The following is an 18907-nucleotide window of genomic DNA, read 5'->3' as shown; positions in this document are numbered from 1 at the left end:
ACCTCTGTCGACGGTGAGTTTTATTGAAAATCCAATCCCACTTATTTGGTTTCCTCTTGGAGAGACTGTGGCTTGGTGGACACACATGTGCGCTGTTGGTGGTCTTGCTGCAAAAGCACATTCTTTGAGGCAGCGAATTGCTGACTGCTGGCATTCATTTGTTCCAGAGTTGGAGACAGATGTGTCTGAAGGTTGATGAGGACCCCTCTGAAGCTGTGCATGTCCATCTAGGTTTCTCAGCCCACTTGTACTGATTCTGCTCTTCATAAAATATAGAAATTTGACTCTTGGGGCTATAAATATAATAAGAGCACAAGGAATAGAAATAGGATCAGAGATCTAGACAATGTCACTTCCACGAACAATGATTTGTCAAAGTGTGAGTGGTGCCTGGAGAGATGACAAGGAAGCATTTGGTAAGACCAAGCAAACTCTTGTAGATGTTCTTAGAATTAGGGTAGGGAATCTCTGACCAGCAGGTTATTTTGACTCCTCGCTAGCCTGCAAAGCCTCACAATCCTCTCCTCACCAAATCTTTCCACCTGGCCTTGAGGCCTCCAGGAGCTTAGAGAGGGAGTAGGGAGAGGGATCTCCCTTTTATCTTTGAACTGTGATCAGAGATAAGGAGGTAGGTTCCCTCCTTGGGATCTGAACTGTGATCAAAGATGAGGACGAGTCCTTAGCAGTGGCTGGGTGTTCTTTGCTCTTGTTCCCCACACAATCATGTCCTTTGATGTCATTCAGTCTGCAAAGGACTCAGTGGGGTCATCCAGCCCCCATGCAGAAATAAATTCCCACTCCTGGTATCTGTATCCAAGAATGGCTATTACAGAAGCTAGGGTAGTGAATGGATGCTCCCTATACCTGTCTCAATGCCCAGGTTGTATTAGGGTGTTAGGAATGCAAAGAGTCCTTTAAAATTTTTCAGGCTTGGATGGCATGTCAAGGTGATGCGACCATAGAATGGACTGAGTCATTTCAGACTGCAGGTGTGGAATCTCATGTTTTGTTGTGACATAAGGAAGTTTGATCTTGACAGGCCTGTAGTTTTGGTCAAATAAAATAAAGATCTAATAAAAGGGGGCATTTGCAACAAGAACAGGTGATTAAGCTTTGCAAAGAATCTGTACAAAAGGAAAAACAGCCACTTCAATGACTATCAATGTTGTATCCACAGCCAGGAGCAGCCTGGCTGGTGGGAAAGATGACACCAGACACCATTTTCTTGGCTGAACACAGGCCACAACCTACAACCTTCACAACCTTCACAGCTTCATCCAGGTAAAGGCATGGCATACTGGGCAAGGATCCAGTTTCCACCAACCCAAAGTAGACAGAAATGCCTGCCCAGTCTCTGCAGACAGAAATGACTGCCCAACTTCTGTTTCTCAGGTAGGTGGAAGGAGGCCTAAACCAACACACAGAGGATTGCAACTGCAAAGACTGTACATGGGATAGTTTCCCAGTGGAAACTACAGAGAAGTCACTTTTGGGCTTCTTGCCTTCAGGAAATGTTTCTTCACCAATTTTCTGCAACCGCGGCAGAATGTGTGTATGTTGCAAAGAAGTCCAGTGCTCACTGTAGGAAGTGCTCTCCGTTCCAGTGGGTTGGGCTGTCACCTTTTGCCAAGAGCATTGAACCCGCATCCATGCTTGCCAGGCACTGCGAAATCCGTGGTAAGCTTCCAAGGAATCACATGGTTCAAAGAGACACCATTTGAAATTATGGCAATAGAGAAATGATTCTTTTCCTTCTTTTTTGTTTTGTCCCCCATAACCTTGACACAAAGTGTTCCGATGAGTCACATCTATGCACAGGTCAAATGCTGATGCTCTTTGCATTGCATCCATTCAGTTATTCATTCTGGCCTCCAGTAAAACACAATCAATACTTTACATGAACTCTAATAGCCATCAATACATCAGTCAGACAAAAGCAAATGTTTTCAATTAACTTCTTGTAAGTTGAGCCTGAACTTTCTGTTATGCCACAGTGCTTCCTCAAACATTCATTCAGCAATTCCAAGTATTATTTGGACATTTCCTAGCAAAGTTAAAATTTGCGCCATGAACTCTCACCTATGTTCCCTCTGGAACATTCTGTTTGCTATTTCTTTACCTCAACTGTTTGTACAAAACCAGTGTCCATAATCTCTTCACACTATGAGTGCTACTGAAATTTGGCTTATCACGCTTAGTTCTTGGTTCTCCTCAACCTCCTAACAAGATGCAACCATCTTTGGCTTTTTCAATGGATAATTATGCTGAATGGGAGTTTTCATGACTGTTACATTGCTTTTATAACCGACCATTTTCCTCTTGTGAGGAACCCAAGGCAGCTTACATAGCTCCATTTTAGCCTCACAATGACAACCCTGTGAGGAAGCTTAGGCTAGTGAGCTTCATTGAGGCCATCAGGTCCCCAGTCCAACACTCTGATGACCATACCCTACAGGCACTCTTGTTATGAGAGCTGCAGAAGGACACCAGGTTATGAAACCCTGTTATGATAAGACAGGGGTGTTGAACAGCATCATTAATCAATCAATTAAAACCAGCAATCAAATAAAAGCAGCAGAGACTAAAACAAGCATCACAAGGAAGCCTAAAAATAGCATAGAAATAAAGCCACTAAAACATAACATTAAAGCAAACATTTAATAGGTTTAAAAAGCTTTAGGAGAAAGTGGGTGGGGGGGGGTATTTCGTGCTGAAATAATAACAAAGGATGTACAAGGTGCCTTCTCATCACCACCTGGTAACCATATGTGATTCCTGTAGGCCAGGTAGATATGGATGGATAAGTGGTAATTTGAAATTTATATATCAATGTTTATATATTAGTAAGCTAATCATTTTGACTGCCCTAAGAAATGGTGCACTTGTATCTGATCAGAAATCCAAGGGATCTAGTAAGAGTCTTCTCACGCTAGGTAGGACAAACCAAAAGACCTACTAAAATGTTATATAAATGCTGTGCTAAATCTTCCATAAGATGAAGAGTTGTTTGTATTCATCCTATTTTAATAGGTCTTCTTCTTGTTGTTGTTAGTTGCAAAGTTTTGTCCGACCCATTGCAACCCCATGGACAACATTCTTCCAGGCCTTCCTCTCCTCCACCATCCCCCGGAGTCCACTTAAGCTCACGCCGGCTGCTTCAGTGACTCCATCTTGTCACCTCATCCTCTGCCGTCCCCTTCTTCTTTTGCCATCTATTGTTCCCCGCATTAGGCTCTTCTCCAGGGAATCCTTCCTTTTCATTAGGTGGCCAAAGTATTTGAGTTTCATCTTCAGTATCTGGCCTTCTAAAGAGCAGTCAGGGTTGATCCCCTCTAGGACTGACCGGTTTGATCACCTTGTGGTCCAAGGGACTCGCAGGAGTCTCCTCCAGCACCACAATTCAAAGGCCTCAGTTCTTTGGCACTCAGCCTTCCTTATGGTCCAGCTTTCACAGCCATACATTGCAACTGGAAAAACCATAGCCTTGACTATACGCACTTTTGTCAGCAGGGTAATGTCACTGCTTTTTAGTATGCTGTCTAGAGTTGCCATAGCTTTCCTCCCAAGGAGCAAGCATCTTTTAATTTTTTGACTGCAGTCACTGTCTGCAGTGATCTTGGAGCCCAGGAAAATAAAATCTGTCACTACCTCCATTTCTTCCCCTTCTATTTGCCAGGAACTGAGAGGACTGGATGCCATGATCTTAGTTTTCTTAATGTAGAGTTTCAAGCCAACCTTTGTTTCAAGGCAACCTTGGACTCCGGGGGATGGTGGAGGACAGGAAGGCCTGGAGGAAAGTTGTCCATGGGGTCGAGATGGGTCAGATGCGACTGCGCAACTAACAACAAACCATGAACACCCCAGAAAGAGAGCCCATGTTTTGTTGTTGGGTTGCAAACTATGTTATTTAAACTATTGGCTTCTTGTTAAACATGTAAACACAAATATGTGGGTTGTTCATGGATTGGTTCACTAGTTTACAGAGCTGGCAGGTGAGAGCAGACAGAATACTAAGCTGCTCTAAATGTCAGTGCTATAGCACAGAACTCCAGGCTTGCAGGCCAATGGCAGCCTGCTCTGGAGCGCTGTCAAGTCATCTGAGAGCACCGTGCCTCCTTCTTGCAACCATCAAGCATGTCATGCTTTCCTTGCTTTTGTATAGACCCTTCCCTCCATAACTGCCAGTTCTAAAAGGTTGAAATTCCTTGCTTAAAACTTACCGGCAGTAAGAGCTTTAAGCTAATATGGAATGACTTTTTAATTGACTATCCAGTTCTTTGGCCTTGCCTCCATTTGCTACTTTGCCAGCCTCCACATGCATCTCTGAAACTGAATTCAGTCCATGGGCTGAAAGCATCCCAATGCCTCTGCTTTAAGGATAACAGAGATAATGAAAATTACGTGAAACACTTCAAAAGTGTTTCCGATTCTACTCATCCTAAGGAGCCCCCCATTGTATTCTTTCCTTCTGTGTCTGTGCATGGGAGTTTCTTGCCTGCCGACTCTGCTCCTAAAAGTATTTCAGTACTAGCCTTCAAAGGAAAGTGGTCTCTGGGCAATTTACCAACAGTTCATGGACTGTTGCCTATATCTGTTGATCAGAGACTGAATCAGGCCTATTTTTTCTATTAAATACCATCCAAAGATGTATAATTCAAACAGTGGCCCAGTTTAGATGTCAGATTCCCAGTTCCCCAGTTCGATAATGCTTTACAATCCTGGTTAGTAGGGTGACCTCAAATCAGTTTCCCAGTTTGGTCATCACAGCAAACTGTGGCTTAACGAACATGGAAGCTTTCTATGAAGCTGGACATAATGGAAGGAAGGAAGGAAGGAAGGAAGGAAGGAAAGAAGGAAAGAAGGAAAGAAGGAAGGAAGGGCCAGCCCTTCCATTAGGCAGGTAGATACTGAGAGATGGCAGCACAATATTGAAAAAGAGAATCATTTGCACCAGATAAGCAACCGTGCTGCCTTCTGGTGCAGTGGAGGACAGTGTCCCGTAGCCAATGAAAGTTTCAACCGCCAGTCCAGTTAGATTTTGTAAATGGAATGGGAGGCACACCATCACGCTCTTCGCTTCAGACAAAAATCATTTTGGACTGGTCCTTTGTTTCAGATCCAAGAAGCCATGGGGTGTGGACTGCGAATATGATTTCTGAACTGGCCCTGCCTGTACACTATCTGTCAAATAGTCGCATCAACAAGAAAGGAGCAAAGAAATTCATAAAGTACCTATAGGAGAATAAGTGCAAAGCTGAGCACCAGGATAATGATGAATAAACAAGTAGGAACATTTGGAGCTGATGCAGAGGCAACCTTAATTTTCAAGGCTTTGTGGACAAGGTACAAGAAAAACTCTGGGGACTTAATTCCAAAAGGGTAATCCTGTTAGCCTGTTGCAAAAAGAACCAGTGACAAAGAGATTTGTGGCATCTTAGAAATGAATAAATTGTTCCATGATCTTTCACAAGTTGAAGTGTTTAGGTTTTTACATATATAAGATAGTTTTATTTTTGGTTTTTTAATAAGGCAATTGACAGATGGGGTAACTTCAGATAGTCACTCATTATGCAGCTTCAAACCCTCTGGGTGCAATCTCAGCACCTGTGCAAACATTTGTAGGAGCTGGAGAAAGAGTAGCAAATGTATGTGAAAATATTTGACGTTCTCAGGTGCAATCAAGGTGCAATAAGAAGCTAGTGAAGTGTCTCAAAGATCCCGGACAGTGTGTTTCAAAATGTATTCAGGTCAAGGGTAATGGTACATTGGTTGGACCAGTTCCAGATCACAAGGGTCGAAAGAAAGAAAGAAAGAAAGAAAGAAAGAAAGAAAGAAAGAAAGGGGGGAGGGAGGGAGGGGGGGGAGGGAGGTGTTAATGAACACTCATGTACCAGCATGCAACCTGACCCTGGCTATGCAAAATGCAGCAAATTGGGTGTTTAAGAGGGTACATTTTTGTGTCCATTGCAAAGTTTACAAGTAGCGCTGTGCTTTCTGGAGATCTTTAGTTCTTCTCAGTTGATGAATCTGTCAATAACCAAAGTTTTGCAAAAGGGCTTTAAGCCCCCACAATGTTCTCCTCTACAGATTCAATGTGAAAATAACTCACCCTGCTCATCGCTTGGATCCCTTGATGCCCTTCTGTGAATCCCTATCCTGCCTTCTTGTCCAAGTCCACATCCAGCACAGGTTCCATGTCCTTACCTTCTACACTCTTGATGGTCTTATTCTGCCCCCTTTATCTCTCCACTCTTGTATCCCGACACAATCCTGCCTCTGATCTTTGCTTCTCCAGTGCCACCATCCTCCACTGTCCAGATGTCTCTTGCTCTCTCAAAAGACCCTGGGGTGTCCCCACTTTCTTCCTTGCTTCCCTGTATGTTTGGAACTACTTTCCAGAAGCACCTTCCTTACCTCATTCAATTCCCTTCCCCCTGTCATTGAAACACCTGGTTCCGGTACCCACCTGCAAACTTTCCCAACCTGGAGACCTCCAGATGTTTTGGATTTCAGTTCCCAACAGACCCTGCTAGCATGACCCATAGTCAATAACACTGGTAGTTATAGTCCAAAACATCTGGCAGGTACCAGATGTTTTAAGCTGCCACTCTGGTATTGAACATCCAACTGAAACCACTCTATATCGTTTTCTGTCTCAAATTTCCAACTGTAAGCTTGTTGAGACAAAGACCTATCTACTTCAATGTTGCACGACATCTTCCAGCATTTCTGACCATTGGCAAGGCTGGTTGGGTCTGATGGGAGTGGAAGTCCAAAACATCTGGAGGTCTCCAGGTTGGGGAAGGGTGATGCAGACCAGCAGTTTTTAAATCATTTCTAGTGACCACTTGAGTCCCTGCAGAGCATACCAGAACTCCTCACTGAGAAGATCACAAATGGTGGACAAGCTTCCTGTAATGCACAATCACAGAGGCCTCACTCCTATTCTCGTAGTCTCCTCCAAATCCTATTCTGGTTTATACTATTTAACTCCATGGGGCTTACATCTGAGTAGATATATGCAGGCAGTCCCTGGGTTACAAACATCTGAGTTAAGTACACACTGTACCTACAGATGAACTGCCATAAAGCCTATTATTATTATTTGTTTAAAATTACTGCAGAAATCATCATCACCGGGGGCGGGGGGAGGGGGAGAGAGAGAGGAAGAGGAAACAAAAGGGGAGAAAGGGAGACCTCCAAAGCATGCTTTCCTGCTCTGCCTTTCTGGAGAGGAAAATCTCTCTAGCATTTCCCCGCTGCAAAGGGGAGTCACTGGTGAATTGGGGGAGGGGGGTAAAATAGTCACCGTTTTCCCTCTTGTATGGATGTTATGAGCCTCTAACCCCTGTGAATATGGAGGGCCGACTATATGTGATCTGACTTACATACTAAGTCTACTTAAAGATTAATTTCCATTTTCTCAGAAACAGAACTCATTTGTACCCTGGGGACTGCCTGCATAGAATTGCCCTGCCAACACTGGGGTGCTGGGCATTCGGCCTATGCTCAAGTCACGAAGGGCAGCAGACATGACAACTTTGTCTGGCCTATAGTGCATCTGAACTGCCTGAGCATTACCCTAGAAGGTGCTCCAGGATTCCTTCTAGTTTGGCATTTTCTATCATGCACAGTGAGTTCCCAACACACAAACATCACTGTCAAAGAGAGAGAGCTCCCCGAGAACAGAACATTTCCTCAGATGTGTAAGAATAAGTGGGGTAACAATATTAAATGAAAAAAATAATCAGCTGATGGAAGCATATAGAAGTATGGAAAGACAGAGTATGAGTGAAATCAAGGCCATCAACATAAACAGGAGCTGAACTGACATAATTTAAGAATCATTTCCTGATTTAACACATAAATGTTCCAGTTTCGCAACCCATGTAAATATCCCATATCTGTTTCCTGATTGGACATTGTTCAATCAGTAAGTTAATTATTATGGTGTGATGCAAACTATTTGCTCAGTGTAGCCAGAGAGCTTGGGAACTGTATTCTCCTGGCAAGTCACAAAGGTCAACAAAGAGGGTCCCCCGCTCAGGTAAAGGAAGCTGACATAAGACTCACCAGCTATGCTGAACACGGAATTTTGTAAACTGTCTTGGTAAATGTGCATAATTGGTCTAGCGCAGCCTTCTTCAGCCCAGCGTCCTCCAGCTATTTTTCTTTTCAACCTCCATGATGGCTGACTGCCAGGAATGGTGGAAGATGTAGCTAAAGCCATCTGGGATTACCAGTTTGGGGAAAGTTTGCAGCACAAATCGTGTGTGGGGAGGTTACCTCCCACTCTCTTTTATTATTGTGCCTCCTAACATGCTGATAAAACCACGAACACACTATGATACCATAAATGTTGAAGGTCAGAAAAATCAGGATGGATATTGAAAATTACAGAGGGCAGGGGTGGAGACACAGCAGCTCTCTCTCTCTCTCTCTCTCCCGGTGCTGCTGGACTCCACTTTTCTGTAACACTTGGGCAGATGCTAAAGGCTAATGCTCTTTACTCTGTTTGCTTGAGGGAGATACCATGCGCATGGAGGGGAGACAGCCCAAAATGTTATGCTTCTGGCAGCAAAGAACAGGATAGTTTTCTCTCTCATTCTGTATACAATAACAGTGGGCAGCTGGATCTCTGGGCAGGGAGATGAATCTTTGCATGGGCAGCTGTACAATAGTAAGGGGACAACATCCTCTAGCAGGCAGAAGGCTAAATCCCAACATCTTCCCTGCCATGTCCCACTATTTGCTTATTCTGCCTTCCCATCACATTCCTGGTAGTCATGATATGTGGACTTGATTTCTTGATCCATACAGGGTCATACAATTCAGTTATTTGAACTCCTTCAGCTCAGAAAGCATTCAAATTATTCTAAAGCTGATGGATGCGAGAAGAATAAGGAATCTGATTAACCCAACCAATCCTGGTCACCAAAAATATCTGCATCACTGTGAGACGGCACTGGATACCCTGCTCAAGTACTAAGTACACAGGAAAGGACTGGATCTGTGGTTTACATAAGGATAACAGAAAGAGGATAAGATACAATTAGGACTCACAGTGTTCGAATGTATTGAAAAATCCTCATTGCAATCCATAAATCTCAGTAGCTCAGTCTAAGTGATGCCAATGGAACGATGAGTAGATTGAAATGCCTGTACCCCAGTTTACGAATGGAATTCTCTCAAAGTATCCACAGCTTCTGCCTCTGGGAAACCACTATTTAAATTTTCTAACAAATTGCAGTGAAACTTAAAAGAATGTTCCAGTAGAACCAATATGGGTAGAGCTAGGGTCTAGCTGCAGAAATTAAAAATCCATGGATTCATTTTAACTACTTTTCCATGTTTATAACAAATGTACGAAGAGGGACATGGAATATTTGACTAAACAATAAGTATATGTGTGTGTGTGCAAACATGCATACACATTTGTGTGCATGTGTGCATTTGGGGAGGGGATATCATAGTCTTGGTCGCATTTGCATACTAGCACATACCCCTGATTGATGCCATATGGTCTAACTATGATCTCTACAATACATTGGACCAATGTGCTTTCCAGTGATTTGTGCACAGATCAGAAAAATCACGGGGTTCCTTGCTCAGGCTTCTTGCCACTGCAGAGAAGCAACCCTTGGCAACAGACATGTGCAGCACAGCAGGGACCTGACAAATGGATGCACTTACACAGACCCTTCTCTTCTTCCTCTCTTTCTACACATCCGCACCCCCACACACCTGCTTTAAGGCAAGCATTTGAAGGGATGCTACTGCAGGCTTCAGACCAAAACCTCAGCTTCCACCATGCAATTACAGTGAAGTCAATCAGGCAGGATCAGCAGCAGAGGAGCTGGCTCCATGCAGTGGATGGATGGCACTTTGCTTATTGAGTTGGCGTGCGCTCTTCCTACAAATGCATTACTTGAGGTGAAAGGCATGGGTGCGTCCCTTGAGGCCTGCCATGACCCTTACCTCCCCTTACAAAATTGTTTAATTGTATTACTTAAGATATTAGCATATATTTTAAAACAATGCAAGGCCGCCATACTGCTCATGTCTCCCTTACCATCTTGATATGGGTTCAAAAGAGTGTTTTGGAACAAGACCCACGTCTGCCTTGTGCTTAGGCTTCTCTTTTAGTCTTATCATTTGCTTTCCAAGGAATGAGATATTTGTGACTAGCCAGCCAGTTCTTGAACTGGCGGCCTTTTTGTGAGAGCTTCTACTTGATCCAAGGCCATTCTCCTCACAGAAGGTTTGCTGCCATGAACATAAGGTCAGCACTGGATCCAGTCTGTGTATCTTGAAACAATGTGCAGCGTGTAAGATTTCTTTTGCTGTCCCTCCTTACCAATTGTCTGTACAGGTGTTTTCAGATTCAGCTCTCCAAAACCACAGCACATAGAATCACATTTTCTTATTGAAATTCTGACTTTAAAAATGATGGCCATCATTTACCAGAGGCATTCGTCCACTGCAGATTTTGGAGATCTACTGTGCATATTTAAGGAATGCAAAGGGACTTTTTGAAAAGCCAGGTGTAAGTAGGTAATAGGGAAAAATTGACTTCATTTCCAGACATCAACTAGAAAAGGAAAAATGAGACCATTCGCCTGTAATGTATAATATATAGTTTTACTATAGCGTGGTAAGAGATGCCTTCAGAATTTCACGAGCCTTTTGAAATAAATGGCATAATAGACATAATACTGTTTAAATCATGCATCATACTGTTTAAATCATGCAGTACCATTTAAATGCCATGTAGTGCCTGGCAAAGCTTGAATTACAGAGATATTTTTCACTCCTTGGGAAGCCACAGAGTTTGTAACTCCAGCTCAGACTCTGAGCATTTTTCCCAACTGATTTCCTTTTATGTTAAGTTTTTGTAGAAGCCATCAGAGTCCCCTAAAGCAAAATGACATCCAAGAAGGAGTAAGAAGGATGCGGAATCCTTTGGGGTGGAAACTGAACTTGTTTCAGAATCCTTTGGGGTGAAAAACTGTACAGCTTTTCTTCCCCTGATTTAAGAATGTATGCAGAAGAGTCGAAATGGAATGCTGTAATTCATGAAAGGTCACCATGTTTGGTAAAGAGATAAGCACAGAAATACAACAACCCAAGGATGCAAAACCAAAGGGGTGTGTGGGAAGGAGCCATATAAGATCCCAAGGCTCCCTCCTGCTCTGCATTTTCCACTCCAGGAGGAAAACCTGAGCCCTGCCTCTAATCCCATCTCTGCCATTCACTTAGGTATTTAATCTGCCTGGAGAAGTCCGGGTGTGTCCTTAGGCCCTAAGAAATAATGGGTTGCATTTAATGCACTGGTGGAAGTGGACAGCAGCTGCTTCAACCCCCTGAAAATGCTACACAGGGAGTCAAGAGACCCTGCTGCATGGGGTGAGTCCATGGTGTGGAAGAAAGAGGAGTATCAGAAAATTAGGTGGGATGACTTTCCATACAAAGAACACTTTATTTTGCAGAAGACAGATCCTGGATCTAAACCCGTGAGTTTGTACATTCCAGTGACAATCTAGGTATTTCCATTTCAGAAAATCTCACATATTTCACAAGCATGATTCCAAAGCACTTTGCACTAATTTACACTTCCTTGGTCGACAGTTCACTGCCAGTTATAGCAATGAATGGTACCCACCTGTTAGTAATGCATCACCACAAAAGAGGGAAAAAACAGGTTTGCGTAGGATTTGCATGTGATAATTTTTTTTATGTATAGATGTATCTTATGTATTAAAACACTGGAAACACATTACCTCTCATCCTAGTGAGGAAGACGGGGGGTGGGGGTGGGGGGCGGCTGTCTCGCCTGCTTGGATCAGCTGTCCAAATGTTACAGTGGATGGACAGCTTGAAGGCTTACGGTTCATTACCTCTAAACTGGGCTTGGACCAGCCAGCCAGCCAGTCAGCCAAATACAGGACGCTTATAAAGTGCTTATAGGACTCCTTTCTTACCACCCATCAAATAGAGCACTGTTCACTGCAAAGTAGGACACTATGAGCCTAAGAAGCTGGCATCCCATTTTGATAGTGACAAGACTGGAATAAAAGCACTACTTTGACCTCTGGTGATTTAATTCCTTAATTAAGTTTTTCTTTGATATTTTGAAACCGATCTAAAGCTGAAGTCAGAGCCAGGTCCCCATAAATGGCGCTTGATTAGACCAAGTATGAGAATCACAAGAGCCACAGCTATTTGTTAATACCGTGAATCCCAAGTGTTCTTTATGTGTGCTCCCAAATGCCTTTGGGGCACTTGTTTGGCTAAGTACTTGCATGAAATAAATCTTTACTGCTTAGCACCACGATCCAAGGCTTGCTGGCGCTGAACAAAGGGAGGTGTGTGCACAGGCGAACGTATGCGGGATGGCTGTGCCAGCTTTTCTCCCACTTCAAAATATTGGCAGGGCTCCACTGTCTTCAAGGACTCCGTTTAGTTTTGGCAGGACTTTGCCATTCGCTACGGATGCTAGTTAATGGGCAATTGATGCAGCAGGCCGTCTTGGCCCTTTGCACGGTGATCTCAGAGTCATGCACAGGGGACCTTGGAGTAGGTGATGGAGCAAATAGGCTGCCCAGTCCAGACTGCAAGCTGCATGCCAAAAGGCTTGGCGGGAAGGACATTTTGGAATGGCCAAACTGTTGAAAAGCAGGAGCAGCTGTGGAGACCTCAAACTCGCTACCAGTGGTGCAGCTAGGGCCAGATTGTGAGCCGAACCTCAGAGCCCTACCCCCACCCCCCACCCCCACTCCACCCCACCCCACCCCAACCCACCACACCCCAAATGACCCCTCAGAGAGCAGCAGGTGGCGAGTGCATCAGGGTAGTAGAAGCAAATGCTTCCTGGGATCAGAATGAGCTGCCAATGCAAAACTGTGCGCACACAAAGATTTCTTTGATCAACTTTGCAAGCATTATAGTATAATAGAAATGCAAAAGCAGTTGTGGAGAAGGCTGTCTAAAGCTTCCCCTGCACCCCAAGAACAGGAACTAAAATCACCTAGCTGCACAACTGGTTGGTACTGCTTCCACTACTAATACTGCTATTATTATGATTTAGTAGTTATCCTTTATTCATGATACCAGTGTCTGTATGGGCCTTGGGATCTCTCACCAAATGCTGACCACTCAGTGGGCAGGTCAGCACAACATGGCAAGCCATGGTGAAATCTTACCATTGTGGGGCAGTTTCTGTTGTCTGGACCAGGGTTCCAGGGTTCCTGTGTGGCTTCAATAATTTTCCGAACCGCAGAGAAAATCAAAGTCTGCCCCAAGTTTTTCATGCTTCACTGTGGCTTTGCCAGTCATCTGGACCTGGGATCACCATTTTACCATTGTTGGTAGGGAACACCATAGGGTCTTCTGGCAAGAGTGGCCACAGAAGTGGCTACTTCTAGCCTTAGATCTTCACTGCTCTGAGCTCCCTAGCAACAGATAGGTCATTGATACCTTTGTTCTGGATCTCAAGAGATCATGTAGTCTTTAATGAATCACCAAAAAGGAAGAAATGCATCACACACTCTAATGGGCACACACTTGCATTAAATTTTCATTTGCCAATGTCTATGTATAGCTGAGATATAGAAATAGTTATAATTGTGGAAGACTATGACCAGGTGACTTGGGCACAGGCTGTTCCATCTGTTGTCCAGGTGCTCAGTGCCAAGGACAACAGTTTGGATGGCTCTCTATTTACCCCAGAATTGTATAGAACAGACTTTCCAGTAGAGGACATCTTCAAGTACAAGAAGATCCTTTGTTAAAGAGTTCACGTGGTTACCTTGCCTGGAAGAGACTCACATGATTAATGTTTCTCTATAGGTAAACATCCCCCCGTGCACAGAGAATTAGATGTGAGGGGCAAGAGCTTCATTTAGCCTTCAACATGTCTGTTTGGCCTATATGGGAAGAATATTTTCTTATTCCTTTTGGTGGAGGACATTCCATCATGGAAGCCCCCTTCCATCATTTAAAACAGTACAGGCCAGACCCAGATCTGCTGTCTTCACTGCTGTCCAGGAGGACTGAACCTAAGTGAAAGGCATTTATTGAGGTTTTTCACCCTGCTAATCTGCAAGAGTTTGAAGTGAAACACACTACTTTAAAAGCAAACATCAGTACTCCTACACCCATCAGTAGGCATGCTCAGCAAAGCCCATCAGCCAGCAAGCCTGCGGACAGTTTCCCTGAAGTAAGGTGCATTGAATTCAACAGGACTTACTGCTGGTTGGACAAGAGAAGAAATGCACTGCTAAACATCAGTGAGATTTACTTCTGAGCAAATATGGAAAATATCAGCTTGTAATGATGACAATCAGCTCAAACACTAAAGCTTTATGGTTAAAAGCAAGAATGTGAGTTCAATTTAATTTTACTGCTTTCCTGGACTAGCCTTGAAGCTAAGGTGGGGATGGAGAACATAATTCAAAACAGTTGATCTGGAAGAACTAGCTGCAGCATTTTTTGATCAAGAAGAAAAATATCCCACCCTGCAATTTAGAATCATCTGTCCCATTTCCAAATCGCAAGGCTGTTAGAATGCTGTGTTTGCTACTCAAAATGCAAAGAGCACACCACAATTTCCAGAAGATATCCCCAAAGAGCTGCATAGGAGGTCTAGCCTTCATGTCTCTTCTCTCCAGCTTGGCCCCTAGCATCAGTGCGTGGTGTGAACGGCACCAAGTAGGATCCATATGCTGTAGCCCTGGGGATCCTTGGGGTCATGTCTCCATGGGATATGCATGGCCAGTTCATTAAAAGGCAATGATTCTGCTGCTGCTGCTGCAGAAATGTGAAAACATGCTAACAATATCCTTCCCAACTGCTCAGTAAAAAATAAAACTTGCAGTCTTTTTTCAGGGCTGAGCTATGTGTTGCTTCGAAGGGGGTAGCAAGTAGCTGCTTTTTCTTTCTTACTCTGAAGTAAGCATAGGGGACTTGATCTGGAGCAGGTCCTTAGCATGCAAGGAGGAAAGGGTTCAGTCCGTGACCTCCAATGTGGTCCCAGTCCAGATCAGGCCCAATTGCCCTGTAATTTCCACTGCCCAGAAGCGATCAGTTGCAACAATTCTTTGGGGGCCATGCGTCTTCTTTTGAAGAGGACAGTCCTCTATTTGAAGGGCTATCCTCTGTTTGGAAGGTCCCCGGTATTTGGAGAACTGCCCAGTCTGAGTCCAAAGGTAAAGAACCACCCGAAGGACTGGCCCGTGAAGTCGCCCATCCACAGCAGATGGAGAAAGGCACACCTGTCACCTGAGCAGTCTTCCATGCTATGATGATGCAAATTGTATGTCTATTTCAGTTACAGTCCCTCTTTCCAGATTGCATCCCTGCATTTAAGTTAGTATATTAAAATTTGTGCCCCTTTTGTCATCTTTTTTGGAGATCCACAAGAGGTCTGAGGAGGCTGGTGACTCCTAGTTCAGTGAGGCTCTTCATCCATTGCAGCTTTTATTCAGAGCTTTGTAGGAGCTACCAACAAAGAATGGGTCTTAATGCCATTCCTAAAATTGGCTTGCCATCATAGATAGTTCAAAATTGCCAGCCTGCCTTATAAGTGGTCAATCTATTGGCTGCTGTTCTTAAGAATTATCAAGATTCTGGGATGACAGCAACACATGACATGTAAATTAAATGTAACATTATTAAAAGATGTGATAAAAACTTTAATTTGAACATATCAGACTTTGCATCTAGGCTCCTCCTGTTTTGTATTAATCTGGTAATTCCAATGATCCCACTAATGAGTGAAAATCAAATGATGTGATAACTGAAAGCCTTCCCATTAAAAATAAAAATAAAAATTGGTGACTATGAAAGAAGCACATTTTGCACTTCATACATCTAATTCTTTTTGTTGACAACATTGTGGCCTTGCTATGGATTTGGGGGTGGGGGGTGGGATATTATTAGATTCACCTCATTATTTCATCTTGAGTGAAATCAGTCACAGTCCTGCTTTGTGGCCAGGAATAGTCTGTTCTATCATGCAATGCCATCATCGCATCTTATCAAATTAACAGATGAGGCCTGTGTTAATAAAAGTTCTCCATCTGACTTGCATCATGGCCAGGGTATTTATTTAGAAATCAACCAGGAAATGTCTAATCACTCAAGTCCAGCTAGTCTCTAAGAGCTAGTCTCAGAGATGTGAGAAGAGGAAAGCAGCCATCAGGAAAACGTAAAGTTGGGCTCACTTTCATTGACAAATCACACATTGAACTGTCCTACATGAAACAAAAGCACACGTGAGCTTTTATAATTCTTTTTAAAGAACTGTTTACGCTGGTTGCCTGGCTCTCCGAGAATTTTAAGTTGCTCAAAACTATTATGCAGACTGACAGCCAACTGCTTTCTGTGTTCAATAAATGAACCCACGCTCTTCCATTTCAAGCCTATTAAAATAAATACATCTGCAACATTAGCCATTCCTTCAAGTTACTTATACTTCATCATTCTGTTGGAATTTTATGAGCTCAGCTATACTTCTACAGCAAGATAGCAAGACTCTAAAGGAAAAAGGAAATACTGATAAATCACTCTTGAAATCTAGTATCTTGAAATTAAAAAACAAAACAAAACCTTGTTTTATTTTTCCAATGAAAGCCCTGAGTTGCTTTAACATCTTTTGCATTAGGTTGTAAAGTTTGGAATGAAAAAGTGACAAAAATATTGGCCAGTGGATACCAAGTTTCCAGTCCTTATTATATTTACTCAGTGTAACAATGTTGCAGGGATGTGGTGGTACAGTGGGTTAAACCACTGAGCCGCTGGGCTGGTTGATCAAAAGGTTGCCAGTTTGAATCCGCACATGGGGTGAGTTCCTGTTGCTCCATCCCAGCTCCTGCCAACCTTGCAGTTCGAAAGCATACAAATGCAAGTAGATAAAAAGGTACCACTTTGGCGGGAAGGTAACAGCATTCTGTGCACCTCGGTGTTTAGTCATGCCGGCCACATGACCACGGAGACTGTCTGTGGACAAACGCTGGCTCCCTTGGCTAGGAAACGGAGATGAGCCCCACCCCCTAGAGTCAGGCATGACTGGACTTTCATGTCACGGGGAAACCTTTAACAATGTCACACACAATTTAACAAAGCCTACTCAGAAAACAAGCAGTCAAATTTTTCTTCCATTATATTCTGCATCGGCCTAGAACTGTGTTTGGGGACAGATGGGCATTTGAGTTCTGGGGGAGGTGAAGTGCCGCTTCTTCCCCAGACACACGGGTGGGTTACATGACCTTTAGTGAAGGACCCTCCTCACCCCCTCACTCAAAACTTTTCTGAAATAATTAGTTAATTTGAAATATTGACCCAGGTAAATTTTTATTTAGTGTATGGCATACATGGCCAGGGAGTCTACAATGTTTTTACCCACAGCAGATGTCCTGGCAGTTGACAATTTCTAGTCTTTTCTTGCACCAGTGCACCACTGGGGATGATCTAACTTAACACCAGCTGGCCAGCCACACTGTTTAAGGGAGTCATCTCATCCGGGCTTTCCTCCATTGATCCTTCAGCAAATGCATCCAGGCAGATCCAGTGCTGGTTCTTGCTTCCATCGTATGTAGTCAGCTTTTCCCACTGGGGAATGGTGGTCCCTGTTTATCTACTCACAGATGGTATGCTTTGAACTGCAAAGTGGGCTGAAGCTAGGGACGAGTGATGGGAGATCACTCCATGTCATGGGGCTGGGCGTGAACTGCTGCCATGCTGACCATTTCTGGCTGACCGTTTCAGCGTCATTAAGCTGCTGTGCCACTGGTACAAAATAAATGCTGGCCACTGATGTCTGCCCCCACTGCTGATAGGATGTTTGTCCTTGACTCTTGGCAATACAGAGCTGGGTAGGAGCAAGAGGGATGAACAAATCCCACTTTACTGCCCCCCCAACCCTCTTTCTTCTACTCCAAATAAATAAGTACATATAAATAAGTATTTATAAATACATAACTCACAAGCAAGGTGCTTGTCTCTCAGCAGGCCCAGCCCAACACATCTCGCTTCCTCAAGCGAGGCAGAGGTGCTGCAGCAACCGCTGCCCATTTACCCACACACTTGGAGGGCTGGCCACTCCCTCAGTGGTTTGGCTAGCTGGGCCTGCTGGCCACTTGTTTCTGCCTGCTTGGACACTCCTGGGGCTCCCACAGGAGTTTGGCCAGCCTCTTACAGGAGCCCTGTGGCAGGGGCACTGTCAAGATCTGAGGCAGCTTCACAGCTCCCTCTGCTGGCCAAGGACATGCATAGCAGCCTGGTAGATGCAGGATTACTGCTTGAATCTACTGCAGCTGCCAGGGCTCTCATGAGCATCACCTGGGAGCCCAGCGGAAAAGAGCTATACAAGAAACAGCTCTTCCCACCAGAAGCTGCCTTTGTAATGAAAGTCTTTTGACTTGCTGGAATGCTCCTTGTTTGTTGGACTTTTGGACTTTGTTCCTGGACCCTGCCTGGCTTCTTGATCCTTGTTTGCGCCTTCTCCTGCTCTAGCCCTCAGGTACACGCTCCCCTCAGCACGGTCTCCTCAGTTTCCTGACTCCTTATTTGACCATGTTTGCCTCTTGGGCTGACTCTAGCTTGCTCTCCTACTCCTGGCTCTGAGCTTGGACTGCTTGACTTTGATTTGGACTGAACCTTGAGCCCCACCTTGAATGCCTGGGTCCTAGTGCCCCTGCCAGTTAGTCGGCCACCCGTGCCCCGGACACTGACAGGCACACAGGAAGACTGGCTGAGTGGGCAAGAGCAAGTGGAAGGCTGGCCCAGCTGGCCAGGCTAGTGTGCAGCTGGCCAACAGTGGGCAGAACAGGTAGGAGGGGCAGGTGTCTGCCCTCAGGAGTGTTGCCATAAATGACCCCCACCCCCACTTGCGAATATCCCCACAGAG

This window comes from Varanus komodoensis, unplaced genomic scaffold, assembly GCF_004798865.1.
Source record: "Varanus komodoensis strain SLA01 unplaced genomic scaffold, ASM479886v1 scaffold10, whole genome shotgun sequence".
Lineage (NCBI taxonomy): Eukaryota > Metazoa > Chordata > Lepidosauria > Squamata > Varanidae > Varanus > Varanus komodoensis.
Note: the sequence above shows the minus strand (reverse complement) of the source record.